Raw genomic sequence first — 22,059 nt, 5'->3', positions numbered from 1 at the left:
GATGGGAGGGCGTTCCACAGGGAGGGAGCCGCTACTGAGAAGGCCCTTGCATGCATGATAACATTTTAACACGTAAACTTCCACATCAGGCACTTGTGTCGGTTTCCCAGCTCAGCAGGAACTCACAGAAATATTCCTGTGTCTGAAAATGGGCAATGAGCAGATAATACAGCGCCAGGGTTCTTTATTAATTCCTCAGCTTTAATCAATCACCATGCCTGCTACAGGCCTCTCCCCTCTCTCCCAAGGACATTACGCACATAAATACATAGCGTGGACTCATACAGACAAACCGTCTGTCTTGCTCACACAGACTAGTATCTCCCTGCAGGGTTTCAGACAAGGTTCTCTCCCAGCCAAGGACTGAACCTGGAACCTTCTGCATGTGAAGCAGGTGCTCTACCACCGAACTATAACCCTTCCCATAATCCGCTAGGAGCGGGGACATCCTAAATGACTGGCTGCCATGGATCCTAAGAATTTGATATTAAAGGCACCAAACCATCTTCCTCCGTTCTCTACGGGGCCAGCTCCTCAAACAAACAAGGCTGCCTCCCAGCAATTTCAAAAGTTCTGCTGTGCATGTTTAGGGGGGGGGAGGGAGAGAGAGAGAGAGGGAGAGAGGGAGAGAGTCATTTGCTTGGAACACAAACCACGCTTCAGCAATTGGGAGCCAGGTTTCCAAACCAGGACATGGAAATGTCAGGCGCAATGCCAAAGAAGAACTGAGTGAGATGGGAGGACTTCACATGCAAGGAGGGTTGGGCGGGGGGGGGGGGTGGGTGGGTGGTTTGAGGTTGTGATCCTGCAGCCCACTCCAGATCACGCATCGTGGTTAGAAGTATTTCTTCGCAGCCGCCGCTCAATGTATGCCTAAAGGGTATCTAAGCAACTGCTGCCAAGATATTTTGTAAAACCAGCTCTCCATTAGCTGCATTTTACTAAAGCATTAACCCATACGCTTTTATTATTTACAGAAGAGAAGCCTCGTCGGCTGTGCAGCTTCAGTTTTATTTTTAATTGTGAAGGCCTGGCAATTATTCAGAACTGTTCTAACCAGTTAAGCAGCAACAGAAGCGAGAACTGCGTTTGTTGCGCACAAGGCTTTGCCAAATACATACACACCAAAACGCAGCCATATAGAGTTGTGGGTTTCCCCCTCCATTTCTGTTTTTAAAAATATTTTCTAACCAGCCCATACTTTAGCCAGGTTTGTATCGCAAGGTCAACAGCAAACAGTATTTTTATGTACTCAGTTCTAAATGCCAGAGAATGTGAGAAGACATCAACAAACCCGGTGCAAAGAAGCTTGTTCCAGGCAAGGTTGAAACAGTGGGTCAGAAAACTGGTAGGGCAGGACAGGTGAAATGGAAAGTATTCAGTTATGGGATAAAATGAGGGAAGCCTGGGAGGTTTGCAGAGAGAGTAGGTTGGCTACAGGCAGAAGAACCATCACTGAGAAGTCTCGCCACCTGTGGTTCACAAATGACATGAAAAGGCTTTGCCCTCCACAGCGGCAATCCTGAAATTAAAGGGCCCAAGACCGTTTGCTCCTTTATGGTGATGCGTTCAAGAGTCACGGCCGCAGAAATGCAGGAGCAGACATTTGCCTTGAAGAGGATGCTGCTTTAAAGAACACACACACAAAAGGAAATGCCCACTATGTATTCAACAGCACTGGTTCAGCAAGCCAGCTCAGCCCAAAGGATGGTTCTGAATATCAGTTGCTGGGAACGCCAAAGGGGAAGACCGCATTCAGGTCCTGCTTGGCTGGCAACTGTGAGAGAAGAACTGTGAACCAGTTGGGCCAGCGTCGTTCTAAAGGCAATTTCACCCACTAGAAAAATTCCAGCTTGGGTACATTATTGCACTTTTAAACAGCAGTCACAGTATAGTGTTTCTGCCTGACCCTTACTGAGTACTTAAAAGTGGTTTGTTTTTTAAAGTAACCCTCCTCCTACAGATTTCCGCATCCTGAAAACAAGCGAGCAACTTGTCTTGAGCGCTCAGGCACCTACAGCCCCCCCAAAAAACTTTCACCTGGGTTCTCTTCCCTCAGCCAAAAGCAGAACAGGCGAATCTGAACGGGGGGGGGGGGGGGGAGAGTCCCTTCCTGCACAAAACAATACTGAACCTAAGTGTCCTCTATTATGGAGGAAAATAAAGTTTATTTTAATAAGATTGACCCTGCGACATGCCCTTTGAGAGGCTCCATCCTGTGACAATGGATGGTGTTTCTTAGCAACCTCCCCTTGTCTGTCCCTTGCCTTTGCTGGCATTGTCGAACTACAGTTACGAACACAGCAGCGGCATATAAATTTAAGAAAGCGCACCAGGATCACTACGTATCTCCACTTTTGTTTTATTTTGACCATTAGCAACAATTATGAGCCATCTTCCTTTGAAAGGCCTAGTAATTAAGGATGACGGTCACACAGTGGGTGTGGTAGGGAAAGATAGCAAGTGTCGGCAGCCTGTTCATCGGTTGGGAGTGAATGAGATCTGCCTTCAGAGTGATAAATGCACATTTTGATTCGTTTCCCCCTTGAAAGCCAAGTGCGCTTTCATTGGCAGGCTGATTAAAGTGGAATTAAAATGTTCTCCAAGGAAAGGGGGGGGGGGAGAGAAAAAAACTTGTCACCTTTTCTGCAATGCTATCTGCCCCCCTTTAAGAGATAAGGACCCTCCTTTTTTTTTTCCTGAGTCACAGACACCAGATACTTTGGGGTAAATTAAGAAAACTCATTACATTTTGAAAAGGACGATTGTTCCTATTTTTAAAGCTCTCGTTTTTCTGAATATTGGATTAAGGCGCTGTGTTACAAAAGATAACTTTGGCAAAAACGGTCTGGTGGTATTTGGTTCCCCACCCGCTCATTAAATTCCGTCTCAATCCCAGAAGTCCTCATCAACAACTCCTTAACCCCGCAAAAACTTTGCTCCAGAGACGATGTACGCAGAGTTTGGTCTGTGCGCACAATGATGCGTGTGGGTCTACGCTAGGTAGATGGTGGTCAACTGACCGATTTCGGGTGGACCACCTAGACCTGTTGGCTGCAGGGCTTGGTCTCCTTCAGCAAACAGCTTCTCATGCCGTTGAGCTAGAATGCATGCTTTCAGAGAACGGCGCAGATAGTTTTGCCTGAACTATGAGTTCCCTGGTGACATCCTCGCTTTGTAAATTTAAAACACACAGCAGTGGGCCTCAGGGATCACAGTAAAGCAAAAAAACGAGAGAAGACCACACAAGACTGGTCAGCTCACTTTTGGACAGCCCTCTCCTGGGTCCACCACACAGGGAACTTCGCCTACATGCAGGTAAATGGGCCGCAAATCAAAGGAGTGGGGGGAAATTCCGAATGCCTTTTAAGTGAATAAGCAAAATGAAGAAATGGGTTTGCTATGTGCAGACGCGGTACTCATGAATCCACAGCACCAGAAGTTTACATCTTCCTCTATTTAAAAACATTTAACTAAGAGACTTGAGTACAAAGCCCTGGAGAGAAAAATAGTAGAAAAGTAGTATAATTAGGGGAGCAACACCAGCCATTGCGAGTGATATTGTTATTCTCCATCAAGGAAGCAATAACTCTGAAGAATAATCCCCTTAATGAACTACCAAGATGGGGTTCTGACTTCCTAATTAAATTAAATTAAAAGTGTCAGGTATCAAACCTCGGTGGTAACAATGAGCTGAAGCTACGTAGTTGCCTCCCAACATGATCACATTAAGTAATACTGATTTTAATTTCTGGGAATAAAACAGTTATGCAGATGGCAAACCCATTATGCCATAAAACAGATGGGGGAGGGTGGAGGAGGAGGCACATAGCGGCGCTGAGCCGAGAGATTCTCACTCATGTGGCAAAATCTGCCGGGTGCTGAGTCTGGAGTGACACTGTGCCCCATCTCTGTCTTTACACATAGCTATTCTGGGGACAACTCAAGACACTTCCAACGCCATGGGCAGAACAGCAGGATAGGAATGGAAACAGACGCATGAACGGCGCTTGGAAGGCTTGGCAAAAGGTTGAAACACAGAGCTGGCTAAACTGGAAAACTGGATGTTTCAGCCCAGAATCATTTTTACCAGTTACTGGACCATTTCTCCGCAATACCTAAACGGCTAAATGTGAAACACTCTCACAAAAAACCACACCACTATGTGCATTGAAGACAGTTTTTTCAAAAATGCCCTGAATCACAAACATATTTAGTTATTAAGTTTTGGACAGGGGTATTAAATTATAAAGACTGACGTTATAAAAAGATGATTTGTTTGTTTATAGTGGCATGGCAGGTTAAAAGGGAGGCAGGTAAGGGACTGACAGTGGAAAAGGAAGTTCAATTCTTACACTCCGTGCAATATCAGAAAAATCCACGTCACCCATGACAGCCTTTTTCACAATGTGGGGGAGCATTTTGGGGAATGAGCTCATAATTATTCATTAAAGATTCTAGCAACTCAGTTTAAAAACTATGCATGAGCAGCCTTTTATGTTGGTATATATTTTAAGTTGCCATCTGCTTCTCTCTCTCTCTCTCTCTCTCTCTCCACAAACAAGGTACTTACCAAAGACAGATTCCTGAAAGCTTTAAAAATTCATTAGAATCTTGGCAATAAATATGGCCACTGTATTTTACTGTAACAGTATTGATCGCAAAGCACTTGACTTATCTAGGGAGATAAAACTTATCTTGACCTTGTCAAATACGAACAGTCTGGACTTAAACACACACCCCCACCCCACACACAACCAATCCTACGATAGCCCCTTGTGGGGGGAAATAGACACACAGAGATAACACAGAGATGATACAGAACAGTACATGAGTATTAATGTATTGGATGAAATGGGAATTTACCTTCACTCTTCCCACCCACCACAAAATGACATATGCTACCATTTACTCATAAAGAACAGAAATTTCTCAAAGGAGGGGGGGGGGAGAAAAATAAAGAAAAAACCATGAAGCTTGCTAAACTTGAAGAGTCTGTGTGGAGTCCTACGTGAAAAGTTACCCAATCCCATGAGATGCTCAGGCACCCAGCAAAATAAAATAAAAATAACTCTATCCCTAGGGTGCCACAAGAAGCAGAGTCCTGAACAGGGTGCAAAGTGTTCTTCCGTAACAATCTGAGGGTTTTTTTAAAAAACAACAACCCAAAGTCCATTTAATTAAAATCTGAAAGCAGTACCTCCTTTCCCAAAGAAAGCATTTTTTTCCTCGCAATAGGAAAATGGGTAAAAACAAAAGCCTTTGTTTTTGTTTGGGGGAAAAGCTAGAGAGGTCTTCTTCAAACGCTATGCATTTTATATGGGGAAAAACAGCACAAAAGAATCAAGTTCCAATTGCAAAGTGTTCCAAGGGCGTATGTGACTTTCATAAAAGGAACAAGAGCTCAGAGCACCCTATTCTAACAGCCTATGGTCCAATTTGGGGATTTCCTGTAGAACTATCTCCTTCCGCACTTACAAGCTTCTGTCCATTCCCATGAAATGTTCTCTTTATACTGTTGGGGGCACAGGCTGACATTCCAGAAGAATAATATTTGGTTAATGCTTTCTACTTTTAGTTACCGTGCTTACGATCTAAACAGCTTTCTCCAAGCCTCGTTTATTAAAAGCTCGCAGAGGAAATGCAAGAGAATTCGCTGTCCAGAGGTCGTCCAAATTAATCGCATTGTCAAAACTTCTCGGGAGCAGAGTTCAGCTATTTCGAAAAGTTTTTCTTTAAGCTAAGAGAGAGGGAGATAAGAGAACCTTTCTGCAAAAATTAATCCTGCAGCAGTTATAAATCGGAAGATTCACTTGTAGCAAAACTTCTGATTTTTTATTTTATTTTTAAAAACCCTCTTAATGTTACAATGAATGTTGCAATGATGTAAAAAATGTGCCACGAGATCTAAGTGTGCTGTATCCTCCTCGAGCCCGTAAGACACTATGTGCTATTCCGGCATTCCCTGGGGAGGGGAGGGCGTAGCACCAATATTTTTTGAAATTATTAATAATAGGCTGTTTAGGGGAATTTAGATGCCTCAAAGTGAACTAGTTATAGCCATAATAACTACTTATGCTGTTCATTAAACAAATGTTAATTACACTTGGGTGTAGTATAATTTAGATTTCAGTGTGCTGAATGCCTTGAACAATATTGTATAACTGCTCTGCAAAAAATGCAGATGAAGCAAATTAGAAGGGAAAGTGTGCCAGGTAAGAGCAGAGGGCATTTTGCTTTCTCACTTAATTAAAAACCATATATGTGTTCTGCACATGTACAATTTTGTGTCTCTTCATACACATAATATTCCCCAGTATTACTCGAACATCTGAATGCCAAGACAAACAACTGTACATTAACAGTATTGTTGCAAAAGTGCCTGCAGGAATTCTGCACGTCTGTTTTTCACTGTGGGCACCTAAACGATACATAAAGTTTTGTATTTCCTCCTTAGATAGGGCTTAGCTGATAGAGAGCGTGCGACAAAACCTCTACATTTAGATGAGCAACAGTGTTTTCCATTGAGTGAAGACAAACAGGCTGAAAAACAACACTATCCACAGCAATGGCACAAAGAATAAGGCTCCATTGCTAATTATTCAGGGAACTGAATTTAATTACAGAGAGAACATTAAACGCTTTCCAAAACTGGAGGGAGGGGGGGTAGCGAAAAAACCCCACAACCAACCCTGAAGACAACTCCAACAGCCACTAGTGCTACAACAGTGCCCTCTACTGGTTTAATAGCATATTGCTAGAAACCATATAATGCGAGTGAATGGAAATTTTACTTTTCATTTGAACAACCAATAGTGCAAAGGTTTTAAAACACACAGCATAAGATAATTTCCTCACACACGGTCCTCAAAACATAAAACAAACCCCCTCAAATGGGTTTCACTATTTTTCAGACACTGAGCTTCATCTGTTCTGCGGCTCTCATTCTATGGAATCGGTTATTGAATTTTATTTGTTTATCGAATTGATACTCTTGCCCTTCATGGCAAACAATCTCGGGGCCAAGTCACATTCAAATAAAGCAAACGCAAAACACAGAACAAAACCAGTCAATAAAAGCATGCCTATCTTAAATATTTTTGTAGCGTGTATCCTTTGTGTGTGGTATCTTTGCAAGCTGCTTAGAGACGATCGCAGTTCAGTGGTATATACATTATTTAAATAAGTAATCGGTTTCCTATACCACTTATCAGGTGGCACAATATCTTTTACTCCCACCAAAAGTCTGGAGGAACAGAAGGGTTTTCGGCTGAACCAGATACACCTTGGGGGGGGAGCGTGTTCCACAGTCAGTGCCACCACTAGTAAGTCCTATTCTGAGCCAAAACACCTTGAGATTTGCTTGGTGATGGAATAAGAAGGGAGGCCTCCTTGGCTGGTCTTAAAGCCCAGGCAGATTAATGCTGAAAGAGGTGGTCCCTCGGAAAACTGGGTCCAAACTCACTCAGAGATTTCTACGTAAACTCTAAAACCTTGAGTATGGTTCAGTGGGTATAGTCAGTTGGCTCAGACTATTTTGAACCAGTTTTTTTTTTAAGGTTCTGAGCACCAGTCACTCTGGCCTCTGCATTTTGCACCAGCTGGGTAGCCTCCATACCATCTTCAAGGGCAGCCCCAAGTAGAGTGCATTTCAGTAATCTAGCCTGGAGGTTATCAAAGCATGGAGCTTGATCTAGAAATGCTCCCAAGCTATGGATCTGTTCCTTTGTGTGTGCATATATGCATGATTTGAATTCTGGTGCTGGAGGAGACTCTTGAGAGTCCCATGGACTGCAAGAAGATCAAACCTCTCCATTCTGAAGGAAATCAACCCTGAGTGCTCACTGGAAGGACAGATCCTGAAGCTGAGGCTCCAATACTTTGGCCACCTCATGAGAAGAGAAGACTCCCTGGAAAAGACCCTGATGTTGGGAAAGATGGAGGGCACAAGGAGAAGGGGACAGAGGACGAGATGGTTGGACAGTGTTCTTGAAGCTACCAGCATAAGTTTGACCAAACTGCGGGAGGCAGTGGAAGACAGGAGTGCCTGGTGTGCTCTGGTCCATGGGGTCAAGAAGAGTTGGACACGACTAAACAACTAAACAACAACAACATATGCATGCACAACTGTGCACAGATCAGGACTCTAACCCAATTCCCAGACACGCAAGCCACCAACCCACAGAGGCTCCATCTTGTTGGGATGGGTATAAGCTTGAATTTATCCAGCTCAATGCTGCAGCCAAGCCACATTGGCATGGCCTCGTCTGATTTAGATGACAGGGACAAACAGAGATGAGTGGCATCTGCATACTAACTCCTTGCTGTAAGATGCCCTGAGAACTTGGGAATATTGCTAACAAAGAAGATCCCACTTGCATTCTTCACCCTTATATGCTGTTTTGCATCCGAAGAAGCTTGAATGTGGTTTCTGGATGGTCTCCCATCCAAGAGGCGCAGGCCTGTGTTGCTTTTCATTTCCTGGACCCAGTCTTTCAAAATAACAATACTCATTCCCCTCCAGCCCTTAAGATGAAAATGCATCTATGTCTTCATGATTTCCCACTGCTGGCATAGAGGGCTCATGATGTGGCCCTTTACACATCATCTGGCAACCTGCAAGGCTGTCTTTCCAACACAAGACTCCAGTTATGGTGGCCCACCTACAAACTCCTGCTGCCCACCACATGCCAATGGCTCCCCTCTGGCCACAACACTTCTTTGCAACAACAGAAATCTACACCGTAGCAATTGATTTGCACAGCAGGACAATTTGGGAGACACCAACGACGATGTTTTTCATCTCTCCATCCTGTGAGCTGGCCCAAAAGCTCTAGAAAAATGGACTTCAGAGAATTTGAAAGTATCTGTCCACCCAGCCTTTAGTAAACTACAGGCGCCACCTTAGAATAATTGTGTGTTTCACAGGCATCGGTGCCAACTTGCATGTTGTGAAATGCTTAAATAGCACATGCTCTTACGCAACTCTATATGGGTAGCTCCCAAACACGGGTGTTCTTCCTCCCTCGCTGCTCCCAAAGCCACACCAGTCCCAATTGAGGAAAGCACCACAGAACAAACTTTGATTACTTTGCATTAGCCGGAACAAGCGCAGCAGAGATGATTGATCCAACAAATGAATACTCGCGTATCCGTATGCAAACATTTAGAGAAAAGAGGTCGCTTTGAATGTCACAATAGCCAAGAAAAGTAGCCTTGCTGCCATTCTGTGGGTAGGAAAATTCTAACTCGAACCCTTCTGAGAGGACCTAGCCAATAACGTGTTTCAACTGAAGAGGTATGTAGCAACCTGAACTAAGAAATTTGGAAATACTGTACAGTTCTTTTACAACCGGTGTTACATGTTTGTGGCAGAGGAGAAAAGAAAAGATCAGCCACAGTCCATAGAATATTCCAAAATAATTTGGATCGCATCAAAATATTCGCCCCAAGTTCAATGTTTGCTAGATAAAATTCCTAATTATTGTTCAATAATATTGAAAATGTGCTCCTGGAATATAAATGACATGTGGAGTCATACAGAGATGACAGATATTATACAGAGATATATACAGCATGTGGGCTTGATTTTAATATGTCTAGAGAAAGGCCACCAATGTTTCTAGCAATTCAGCACCAGCGATCAGACCTGAATGCAGACGTTTTTATCAGGACATACTGAAATATTGTTGAACTGTATAGAAAACAACAACTACAAAGACAATGTAACAACAGTGTCAATTTATTTCCCGCCCTTCACCAGCAGGTCCCAGGTTGGGTTGCAACCATTTAAAATTCAACATTGAAAACAGTTTAAAACAAATTAACAGCCACAGGAATAGGGTGGGTCCCAAAAACACATATCTCAGGTGTCAAAGGCCAGGTTAAAGAGGTGCATACATTGTTTGGAGCAAGCGAAGCCAACTCCATCAGCCGGAGCCAGTATAGCCAATTGTTAAGAGTTGTAATCCAACAGGCACCATGTTGGCTACTGCCGGTTTAGAGTAACTGAATTCACACTGAGCCGTCTAGTCTGGCAGACCCTGCCCTATGGAACTCCTAGCCGGCAGGGGCTAGGAAGGTACCATCCTTCCCTCCCTCCATTCAGATGTCTCCGGAATACTTTCTTGGCCTTTGCAACATGCGGTTTCTTTGTAACCCAATCAGTCTTTATTGATGTTTTAAAATTAAGTTCTTACAGATATCTTTCCCAACTTTGTTTTTAATACCTTGTTGTTTTTATTTTATTACAAAAATGCAACTTATAAATTCGCGAATAAATAAATAATCGCATTCATTTGCTATCGGTTATATTTGCTTCTTTACTCTCGAATGTGCAGGCACAAGAGGGTGCAAAACTGTAGACCAGTCCCGTGCATTCATCTTCTAAACCTTCCTCTATGAAGGAAATCTTGCCGTGCAATTAACTGCACCCACAGATAGGCCCATGGCCTATCAGCACAGACATCCATCCTACATCCTATGTGTAATGTAGAATTAGCACTTTACAGGGTTCTCATCAGTAAGTGTCTATTACAGCCCAAGCCTCAAACCTTCTCACTTCTGCCACGTGGATTAAAAGCTCTCTCTTGGCCTCAGTTTCACTCGCATAGGTTGATTTATTTGGAATTTTCACATTTGCTTTTCAACCGGAGTGGCCTGCCCTAGTGGGGCACAGCCACAGCAACAGCCTCCTAGCAGCAGCGCCACTGGTTGCAGGTTTGATCCTCGTAAGGGACACGCTGCATATTCCTGATTTGCCGGGGGTTGGACTAGATGATCCTCAGGATCCCTTCCAATTCCAAGATGCCACGGTTCTGCTTTTCAACTACATCCTTAAAGCTTTTCACATAAAAATGTCCTCCCACCACCTGAGGTTAGGTGGTGAGGTAGTAGACAGAAGTACACCAAGGTGTCTTATTCAGGGTCTGCAGATTTCCTTCACATCCAGAAAAAAGGGTGATCAGCCTCACATTCTGTAACTCTAATGAAAAGCGAAATAAAGAAAGTTTCTGCCTTTCCTAACAAACAGTTCTCTACAGAGGAAAAATGTAAATATGTCCTAAAGGTCAGCAAACATGAGTTATTTCAGATGAGGAGGAAAGTCTCCCTTCAGTTATCAATCACATATTTTATTATGTGCTTCCCCCCCAAAAAAAACCCAACACCAAACAAATACACTAGAGATCACTGTGCATTGCACAATTATTCACAATTATTAATGCATTGCACAATGGCATGATCAAGTTGAGTCTGGGTCTGGTGCCTGGTCAGTGAGGAATTACTTAAGCAATGTTGATGAAACACTTTGAACACTCTAAGGAACTATATCAATCTTATAATTAAGTACTGATCCTTGTTTCAGTCTGTTTTATATTTTAGTATTTTGTGAGGGTTTGTGGTTTTTTTTTGGTAAGACACCTTGATGATTTTTTCTAGTAAATGGAAAGGCAGTATGTACATTTCTTAAGGAATAATAACTATGGTGTTATTACTAAAACCCAGCAGGTTTTCTTTCACCAAATGTCATTCTATTTCATCGTTTTGCTGTTTAAGAAGATTTGGTCAGGTCCACAAAACCCAAAATCATATATAAAATTGTTTCCTCTCTGCAGCGCTTCCAATTCTTGAAACACTGGCGTCTGCATTAACAACACATATAAATTTGCTATGCATGCAAATTCCGTCATTTGGCAGATAGTTTTCTTAAAAAAAAAATTTTAAAAAAAAATCCAGAAAAAGTTGCACCTTTGGTGCCGCTGTGGCTTTAAAGGCACATGGCACAGAAATAAAAGCCTCTTTAATGGATGCTTTTAAGTTTTCCCATACAAAATCAAGCATTGCTTTGTTTCGTATTTAATTTGCAATAGGATACCCAGCAGCTTAGCTAAAAGAGCTTTCCTGGCCAGGGACTCAGCATCGCCTGCTGAGATGGGCTCCACGCAGAGGCAAAGCGCTATTGCAGGCCAGCTCCGCCAAACAGCACCATGGTCTCCTTTAAAGTTAATCTGAACATGCCGGACTTGAGGGGAAATGAAAGGTGAGTTTCTCTCCCTTCCTATGGCACGGAGACTTCCTGAGCAAAGCTAACTGGGCAAAACCTGCCATTTCCTCCTTGGTATTCCCAATTGCGTCTGTCAGACAGAGTTAGAGTGGCACGCAATGGGGGGGGGGGCGACCAAAAGCTAACACAGGAAAAAGTACTTTGCACAATATAAGGACTCTTGTAAACTCTTATTATCCGAAAATGAGCCCCCACTCCCGCCAATATTTAAAATCACAAAGCCAGCCTGATACTGACAACAAGCCAAAAGAAAACACACACACATATATCTAGGAGACACCAGAACACTAACAAAATACCACATATTTACCGTATTTTTTGCACCATAACACTCACTTTTTTCCTCCTAGAAAGTAAGGGGAAATTTCTGTGCGTGTTATGGAGGAAATGCCTACGGGTGGCATGCCTACGGATTTTCCTCCTCTAAAAACTACGTGCGTGTTATAGAGCGAAAAATACGGTATTCCAATACTGGGGAGGAGGGTGGGATGCACAAAAAGCTGGCAGGGGAGTTTTCCAGTCCACCTACTGGAAGCCAAGGAGTATAGCAAAAGTTGCCATGCAACAGTTGGGTTCAAATTCCTGCTTAGCCTGGAGTCTCATTGGGTGGTCTTGGCAAACTCAACTCTCTTGCAGCTTAACATGAGATAAGGAAATGATGTAACCTGCCCCGATCCAGTGGGGTAGGGAAGCAATCCAACGCCCGCAATTCCCAACCACACTTCCTCAGATGCAAGCATCATTAATTTTCAGTAAGAACCTGCTTTCAAATAGACATGCTTTGTATCCCAACCTAAAAAGGAAAAAGAAAACCCATCCGAGTCAGGCCTCAGAAAGGTGTTCTTCCAGCACATCCAAAATGACTAGTTGCATTAGTCAAGCACCTTCCATAGTGACCCTTTCCCTTCTTCCAGGTACAGACACTCATGACCACAATGTTCCTCACAACCATAAATGAACACTGTGGGTTTTCAAAAATATATTTTATTGATTTTTCAACCAATTTTACCCTGCAGACACAGGTTCCTTGAGGGAAAGAACTGTTCCACTCTGGGTGGCTTCCAACACATATACAGTGGTACCTCTGGTTGTGGATGGGATCCCTTCTGGAGGTCCGGTTGGATCCCGAGGTTTCCGCAACCTGAGGACCGCTTCTGCGCATGGCAAAACCCAGTAAAATACTTCCGGGTTTGCCATGTGCGCACCCCAAAGTTCACGTAACCGGAGGCTTACGTAAACAGAGGTACGACTGTAAAAGCCTAATAAAACAAACTAAAAACTTCCCTATACACGGTTGCTTTCAGCTGTCTTCTAAAAGCCACACAGTTGTTTTTCTGTTTGATATCTGATGGGATGGCGTTTCACAGGGTGGGCGCCACCACCGAGAAGGCCTTCTGCCATGTCACTATAAAGTTACCATCTCCTCCTTTTCCGGCTAATGCATTGTGACTTCCTTAGTTAATTTATAACTAAACCCCGTTATTGGTATTGGATTATGTTCATATTCTAGTGGGATTATTGCTGGCAGTATACCCCAGCAGCAAAAGCAACTGTCTACTCCACAACATGCTCATGCATTTTGCCCTCAACCTCCAAATCAGAGGTGTGATGTGTCCAGCCACTTAAGGTGCAATATTCCCATAGATGCCACATTTCTGTTGAAGATGCTCAAATACATCCTTGCTGGCTCAAGTAACAGAAATGAAGGGGGAGACAATTTATGGAACACTTCATGATTTCAATAAAGCAGAAGGCTTTATATCCACATATATGAGCCCTAAAAAAACAGCACCTAGCATTTCAATGTAGTAACTACATTATCAGTGGTGATGGCAGTGGTGGTTAATAAATTACATTTTTATCCCCATATTCTACATGTAAACCCCATGTACAACTCACATATGCCACAAGTAGAAAACAGGGCAGTATTCTGGATGTTATTTCATTCATGCAATTCCATGCGGGTTTTGCAGAATTTGGGGTTTTCTGTTCCTGTTCTTTTAGCAGAAGATGGTGGCAGGCTTGGAACACCTTAAGGCTTTTGGGAAGAGACACGTGCAGAAACACAAAACATGCAAACTGGGACTGGCAAGGAAAATAAGGCAGAAATGAACGGGAACTGAAAAAACTACTGATGTATGATTTTCCTTTCAAAATCAGTTGCACACTGCATTTTCTGTGGTTCTTTTTTAATTGCTCATGCTTAGTTTTTATTTGTGATACCCAGCAAACACCCATTTATTTAAAAATATATAAATAAGATTTTTTTTAAAAAAAAATGTTGTGCGAAACCAAAGAAGGGAAATATGCCTCCACCATACAATGGGCACAATCTGCCTGGAACTTATCAACAGACGTTATTAAATGAATAGGAACTCCTCAAGAGCTCTATACACAGAACAAGGGAGTTCCCTGTGGACTGTGCTTATTAGACTAATTTGAAACAGATGGATTCTGGGGGAGAAAGGTTCCTGATGCTCCAAATGTAATGAGATCCTCAAGTTGTACACAGTACAGGAAGCAAAGTGACCACCAAATAAAGCAAAACATTAACAAGAAATGCAGTGGGAGAGAACAAAATGGAATGACGGCTCAATTATGGGATTAAAAAAAAAAAAATCCTTGAAATAATCATGCTATGAAACTAAAATCATTAGCCCCCCAAGAGTCAAATTTATTTGCCAAAAACCAGTGGTCATTACAAAAATGGAAATATACGCAAGTTGTAAGGAATGTACATTTTTACACTGGGCTCCATTTTGTGCTATACATTTTTGTCTGATCTATTGGGCTTATAGAGTAAACACAGAACCTTTGTACATAAATATATTTATTCCTATCAACCAATAAGTAACAGATTATCTCACTACTGTTCCAAAAAGCAACTGGCCCAGAAATCTCTTTCAAAGTCGTTTCCCAAGGGGAATTATATAGGCAGAACTACAATATATAATGGGAAATTATCTTCTACTTCTCTCTGGCCACAACTGTGGAGATGACAATAAGCACACACAGACCTTAAACATATGCTGTGAGCACAGCATGACGCATCAAAGCAATAAATGCTCTCATCGCATAATGTGGAAAAAAATGCTCTGGAAAACCACAATCAGATTTAACAGAAAAATAAAATGGTAAGAATTGCCTAGTTTAAAACAACGTAATTATATGTTGTGAACCGCCCTGAGACCTGCAAATGATGGGCAGAATATAAATTTAAATAACAACAACAATTTCGTACGTATCTATTGGAAATTTGCTCCGTGTAACATTTTTTTAGGCAACCTCATATAGAGCATATGCTTTAATTTAACCATTATGGGAGCAAAACTGTACAAATTGTGGGCAATAGCGAAGGAAACCCAACCTCGAATTTCATCATGAGAACAGGAGCGTCATGTGGGAGGTTTAAGAGCAAAAAGAAATTTGGGGAGTTTCCAGTTTGATGACATTTGCCCACCCCACACTTCTGTAACATGTGCCACTTGTCTAAGATCTTGTCTAAATGACCTTCTTGAAAGTGGGCAAAGTTTAACAGGGTCTTAGTCACTTGTACCGTTAGAAGTCTTGTCGATTCCAGATGCCCTGCCCGCATATGATTCTGCCTAAGCAAAATTCCTACATACTTAATAGGGTACAAGTTAAGGGTTTTAATATTATCCATCATCCTCTTATGTGGCTTGGGCCTTTTATCAAATCACATTAAACTTAGTATCAGCACAGCTCAAAGGAAGAAGTTCCTTTTTAGAAAAAAGATCCAAGATCTCTATGAAGATGCCTCATAGCTATTGCTATAGTGGATACAAGCACCATGCCAGCTTCAGAAACTAGTATGGAAACTTCGTCATCAAAAAAATGTGGGAGATAAATGCTGAAGATTAAACAAAAATGGCACAGACATCAATGTCCTACTGTCCTCAGAGCAGGGACTATATAGGCCAGTTAAACCAAACCTAGCTTTAAGGTCGGTATAAGAAGAAAGGTTTTTAATTAAATTTAGTGACTCTCTTATCACAACATTTGTACTGAACAATTTAAACCAAGTCTCCATCTGACAAATCAAAATCTGAAAACAGATCTAAAATTGCACACATTCAGAGGAGTAGCTGTGTTAGTCTCTTCCAGCAAAAACAGCAGAGGGTTCGTGGCACCTTAAAGACCCACAGATTATGGCGTGCCATGTGAACCCACGTTGTGTCAGATGAGCCAAAAAATCTTATGTCAAAGAAAATTTATTAGTCTTCAAGGTGCTACACAACTCTCTTTCCCCCTCATAAAGCTATAGGCCCTTTCTAGATACATATGAACCAAAACAGAGCACCTATGTATTCTCAGCTTTCCTTTAAAGAATCCATTCTATTCTTCCACTACAATATTGTGTTCATCAGCATCAATTGCTAATTTTGGCAATATAGGGATTAAATCTTACATATGAAATCCAACAGACTTATGGAGCGATAATTCTTGGGTCTCTCTTGGAATGGATACAAAGCTTGACTCCCATCAAAATTGAATCTTACCAGAATTATAAAAAAGTAAAAAGCTTTCCAAATACTGGAGCCCACCAATTAATATTTCCTATACAAACGGGGGGGGGGGGGTACCATATCCTCATGAGATGCAATTATTAGCAAGATCCTGAACAAGCTTTCTAACTTTGCCCTCTATAACTGGAGGCACTAAGGTGTATTCTTAATATCAGGGAAGGTTACTGGCAGACACTTCATTGCCAAGCTCTTCCAAGAATTAAATAGAGATTAAAAATGCTCTCCCTACTGTGTGGGTAACATCTGTGTTCAATGGACTATTTGGTTTCCCTCTTTCTATTAGCCCCAAATATACAGAATAATGGGCTTCTTTTTCAGTCAACGTTGTTCTCCTTTATTCTTGACCCCATGACAATGAAACTAAAACAGCATTTTGTATCTCAGCAGTGCAATTTCTCCTTCAATGTAAATAATTTAGGATCTAATTAGCAGGTTTTATGCACCACAGAACAGGTTTTTTTTTTCCAGCAGGTGGCTGAACTGAATAACTATTACGCTCTTCCTCTGAATTTGTGTCCTTTTATATAGGTTGAAGCATTAAACGGGCAATTTTCATTTAATTTTTCAAAGAATTTGCATGGAAGTAAATAAAAATTCCAGCCGCTGCAGAGACTTAAGCCTAACCTTCAACGCAACACCTAATTTATTCAAAATGATGCTACAGTCGCAACAGGCTACATCCCTCACTTGTACTTATCCCATAGATTGATTAATAGCCTGAATTTCCCAGTCTTGGGGCAGCTACCTATCTAGGCTCATCATGCACCTTCAGCTGTGTTTTTAAGGCAAACACATCCTTCTAATCAATATTCTTGCAGTATTCTCCTTGTTAACTACATCAAGCAAGATCTCAGGCAAATTTTAACAATATTTTCAAAAGGACCACTTGATTGACACTCTGTAAGGGGGGGGATACTGAGCAGACTCCCCCCCCCCCCACCCTCACCTGCCCAGTCTCTGCTCACATCCCATATTATTCTCCCTTTGAAATCTGTCTTCCCTACTGGCTCTTCTCTAACGGCATCGTCTGTCTGCTTCTCAAGCTTGGCTGCCTTTCTCATTTTGTCCGTTTCTCCTGTTGCTTCTCCCTGCTAGGTCGATGCATACATGGAAGCTCATTTGTACAAAAAGCAATCAGTGTCTGGCACTTGACAAGTGGAATGGCAGAGGGAACTTAACACAGACTTTTACAGTACTTAACCACCAGGCATGGGTAGTTGACAGGAGAAGCTGTTTCAGGCTGGCCTCCTAGCCAGAAACGCAAGGGAATGGGGAGACAGGAAGGCTGGCTATACAATACAGACTTAAGAGCGTAGCACTGCAAAGCTTCTCTGCCTCCAAAACCGGCAGCCTATCATGGCTACTAAAATTACGATTCAAAATGAGAAGAGAGAAGGAGAAATGGGCACTCCTCACTGTTTCCAAAGGGTGACAAGACAATGCAGGTTATTCCTGTGTAATGGCGGCTTTGTGTCTCCCAAAAGCAAGTCACATAGGCGGGCAATATCCACAGCCCTTTTGTCCACTTGGCCTAGGCTAGGTTTTCATCCAAAAATTTGCGACACATAACAGCAGCTCAGCAAGGTCTCCCACAGAGACCCAAGACACACAGGTTTCAACCCTACTCTGCCACCAACGGCTGCTGCGTCGTTTTATAAATCTCGGCTTCCCCAATTTTGTGTCTGTTCCACCCAGCCTTCCTATGATTCATCATTACTTTGCTTCCCCATATCTGCTACTTCCTGCACCTTTCTTTCCCCAAGTCTGCTTTCACCCATCACATTCAGTCCCAAACCCCATTCCTTCTCTGCCCGATTCCCATGGTCACTACCTCTCTCAAACTATTGCCTTCCATTCCACCGGGCTTCTGTCTCATCGCAGGTTAGCCAACAACTGAAGAGAGGTGGTTGGGTAACAACCAGCCTTGGGGATTTGTCCCTTTTCTTGAATTAGTCTTGAATTAGTTTTTCCAGCAAAGTGACAGAATTGGTATTTGACACAGTGGCATGTTCTTTGCTTTCATGGGGTACCTCATTCTTGCCTATGATCGAGACAGACACCCTAAAAACACAATGGGTTTTATCCAATGTTAGTCCTACTCAGAGTAGACCCAGATAAACTGAAGATATAACTGAGGCCCATTAATTTCAACAGGTCTACTCTAAATATAACTCAACTGAAGACTACTCAAGGCACTATATATGAAATATGTCCACCCACTGTATTTCCTAATGCACTGTCCTCATAACTACAAGCTTATTAAGTAATACTAAATCCACCATTTAGCAATGGTCCTCCATTCTTGCCATGGCCTTTCATGCTAAACAAAGCAGCTATCTTTGATCTAATCAGGATTATACAAAACAGAATCTCTGTCTCAACAGAGAAAAGGGAAGATCTGTTCCTCCCTAGATATGGAGGCGATCATATCTATTTACATTGAATGGCAAGCAAAATAAACTAATTCTATATCCAGAAGACAGCAATTTGTTTAAGCTTCAATGTGGTATTTCAGCTCACAAAGACCAGCACACGCAGCAGACAAGAGCGCTAACCCGATTCATTTATAAGGTAGGAGAGCAACACCTGCTGGTCAGGGGTTATAGTAAATACACAAAAGTCTCCACCACAGAAAAATTATCCAAGCAATAGGCACTAAAAACAAAAACTTCACTTCTCAATAGCTACACACATACAAAATATTTGAGAGAGATAATAATGTGAGAAGAAACTGTCAAGTTTCACCCATGATAAATGTACGAACAAATAAAATCTCAAGGGCCACTCACACAACATTGCAGCCGACACTGGCTCAAGAATTTAGCAAGTGAGGCTGTATCCTATACTGGAACTCCACTGGTGCAGGCCCCTCCCATATTGTCAAAACCAGCTTCGGGGTTTGGGGGAAACACCCACCCAGAGATTTTGTGGTGCATGGAAGGAGAGGAATCGTTAAGTCTCGTTGTGTCAGCAGAGTCACACGTGCAGAACAGTGACTGCAAGACACGGTCAGCTCTATTTGGCAGAAAGCGCTTCAGATTCTGAATTATGTACCTAGAAATGGAAACCTGCAAAAATTCACAGGTGTGTCGTGTTGTTGGCAACACTTCTCTGTGTGTCAGTTCCATGCATCCGCAACATTGGAGCATTAAACGAATACATAACACAGAACTATGGTGTGACCATGCTTGGAACACTATGTGCAGTTCTGGTGGCTGCATTGAAAAGTGGGTGTCGCAAGCCTGGAAAAGACGCAGAAAGGAGTGATCACGGAGCTGGAGCAATATGAGGAAGGTTTACAATAATGAGTAGTGGCAGGCAGGAGCACATTTTGCTGTTCAGGGTTTTCCAGTTATGGAGGAAAGCCCCCTTTCTGGTCATCTTGTGCCTAAATTCAAAACATGGTGGGACTCAGAGGACAGGTTGTGACAAAGATCATATGGTCCAGGCAGATTCATATGATATAGAGCTGCCACATTTTGCTTCAGATGAACTGAATGTAACTGTATGACGAATGTGTGCCTTTAGGATGCAAATTTTACACAGTCCATAGGAACTTTTATTTATTTCTACCTTGGCTTTTCTCATATCGTTAGTTCAAAGTAGGTGTCAAAAACACTAAAATATACAGTGGTACCTCGGGTTACATACGCTTCAGGTTACATACGCTTCAGGTTACACACTCCGCTAACCCATAAATAGTGCTTCAGGTTAAGAACTTTGCTTCAGGATAAGAACAGAAATCGGGCTCTGGCGGTGCGGCAACAGCAGGAGGCCCCATTAACTAAAGTGGTCTTCAGGTTAAGAACAGTTTCAGGTTAAGAACGGACCTCCGGAACGAATTAAGTACTTCATCCAAGGTACCACTGTAATATAAATAACTGAAATTGCTATCCAAGTAATGTCTAATACTATATAACTCACAAAAAATGCAACAACCAATACCATGAAATCTGCACAGGGCATAAGGTTTGGTTCCTATTTACAGTGGTGCCTCGCAAGATGAAATTAATCCGTTCCGTGAAGCTCTTCGTCTTGCGAAGCAAGCCCATTGACAGCTTAGCGGATTGGCGCTATTAGCGGTTTAGCGGCTTTTAGCGGATCAGCTGATAAGCGGCTTAGGGCTTAGGAAAAGGGGGGGGGAAAGGGGGAAAAAACGCAGGAACTCGCAATACATTTTCGTCTTGCGAAGCAAGCCCATAGGGAAATTCGTTTTGCGAAGCGCCTCCAAAACGGAAAACCCTTTCGTCTAGCGGGTTTTCCGTCTTGCGAGGTGTTCGTCTTGCGGGGCACCACTGTATATTTGTCATTTTAGGAATTGGCCCAATCTGTTCTGAGTTGCTCTATGGTCTGTCCAATTTGGCTCATGCTTGGGATCTGAAGCAGCTTCACTGAAAACAAATTTCACTTTAATAGGAAATCAAAGCAGACAGAAGTGGGTGAAATTTGCAGGCATAGCAGCCCCTCAAAAGTGGCTTAAACCTGCCAAATTATAAAAAATATGTAGAGATTTGATTTGGGACGGGACACCTTGATTTTTGTAGAAAAGGGAAACATTTCCAACTTTTTATTTTATGTTCCAGAGAACTATATGAAATATGCAGCCACAGTCGCCCCTTAGGTTTCACGAACCCTACACAACATTTCAAGAGGAGCAAACATACAACCCTACAATAGTACTCCTATCACTGGAACGAAAACCTTCTCAGATACAAGGACTCTTTGCGCCACTTTATCCTCACCGACATATTACTGTCCATCTGTGTAAGTGGGTTCTGAGGCACAGTTCACTCAGCGTTCCAAACTGATCAGCTGAAGTTAGTAGCTCACAATAATTTTCACCAGCCTACCTACTTGCCATATCTTTTGAAGCAATTCATAGCACATTAAATTCCTGAAAAGAGGTGGTGGAGAAGAGAACCTACTTTTACCACGGTACAAAACCTGGTTACTTCCCTGTTATTCTTACTCACCCATGGTGACCAGGTAAATGTCTAAGTGGAAATTTGGCACATTAATACACATCCCAATATGCTTTGCTCACATGCCAAGTTGTAATGCACCCCACGACCAATCTTAACCCTACAATGTTTTTAATTCAGGTTCTTCACAACTTTTATCTGGGAAACCAATGCTGGGACATTAGTGAATTGCCCCAACCTAACAGGGCTGAGCAGTGATTCTAACCCAGCTCCATTTCCTACAATGGCAGCTCTTTGAGCCATTTGTCAATGAAGCCAGTGGAACTACCATGGTAAACCTGAACAGCAAAATGTGCTGCCTGCCACTACACGTTATTGCAACACTCAATTCTGCTGCTAGCTGTAATGTATCCTCACGATGCGAAACAGAAGGTAGCAGACTCCAAGCTTCCTGAAATGCAAGCGAGCAGGCATTACTGCTCAAAAACGAGCAGATAAAAACAAAGCAAAGAAATTGTTAATTTCT

The 22,059-nt window shown here is 42.4% G+C and overlaps 1 protein-coding gene and 1 long non-coding RNA gene across 3 annotated transcripts in view; one reads left to right on the top strand and one right to left on the bottom strand.

The window, feature by feature from the left end:
* Positions 1-22,059, bottom strand: part of TAF3 (TATA-box binding protein associated factor 3) — a 135,646-nt gene that overhangs the window by 106,221 nt on the left and 7,366 nt on the right. The window lies entirely within an intron of this gene.
* Positions 8,171-22,051, top strand: LOC307225313. Its single transcript, XR_013842863.1, has 3 exons — positions 8,171-9,298; positions 11,871-12,040; positions 21,195-22,051. It is a non-coding gene; the product is annotated as an uncharacterized lncRNA (long non-coding RNA).

Source organism: Podarcis cretensis, assembly GCF_951804945.1.
Source record: "Podarcis cretensis genome assembly, chromosome: 10".
NCBI lineage: Eukaryota > Metazoa > Chordata > Lepidosauria > Squamata > Lacertidae > Podarcis > Podarcis cretensis.
This window is presented reverse-complemented; position numbering and strand designations above follow the sequence as displayed.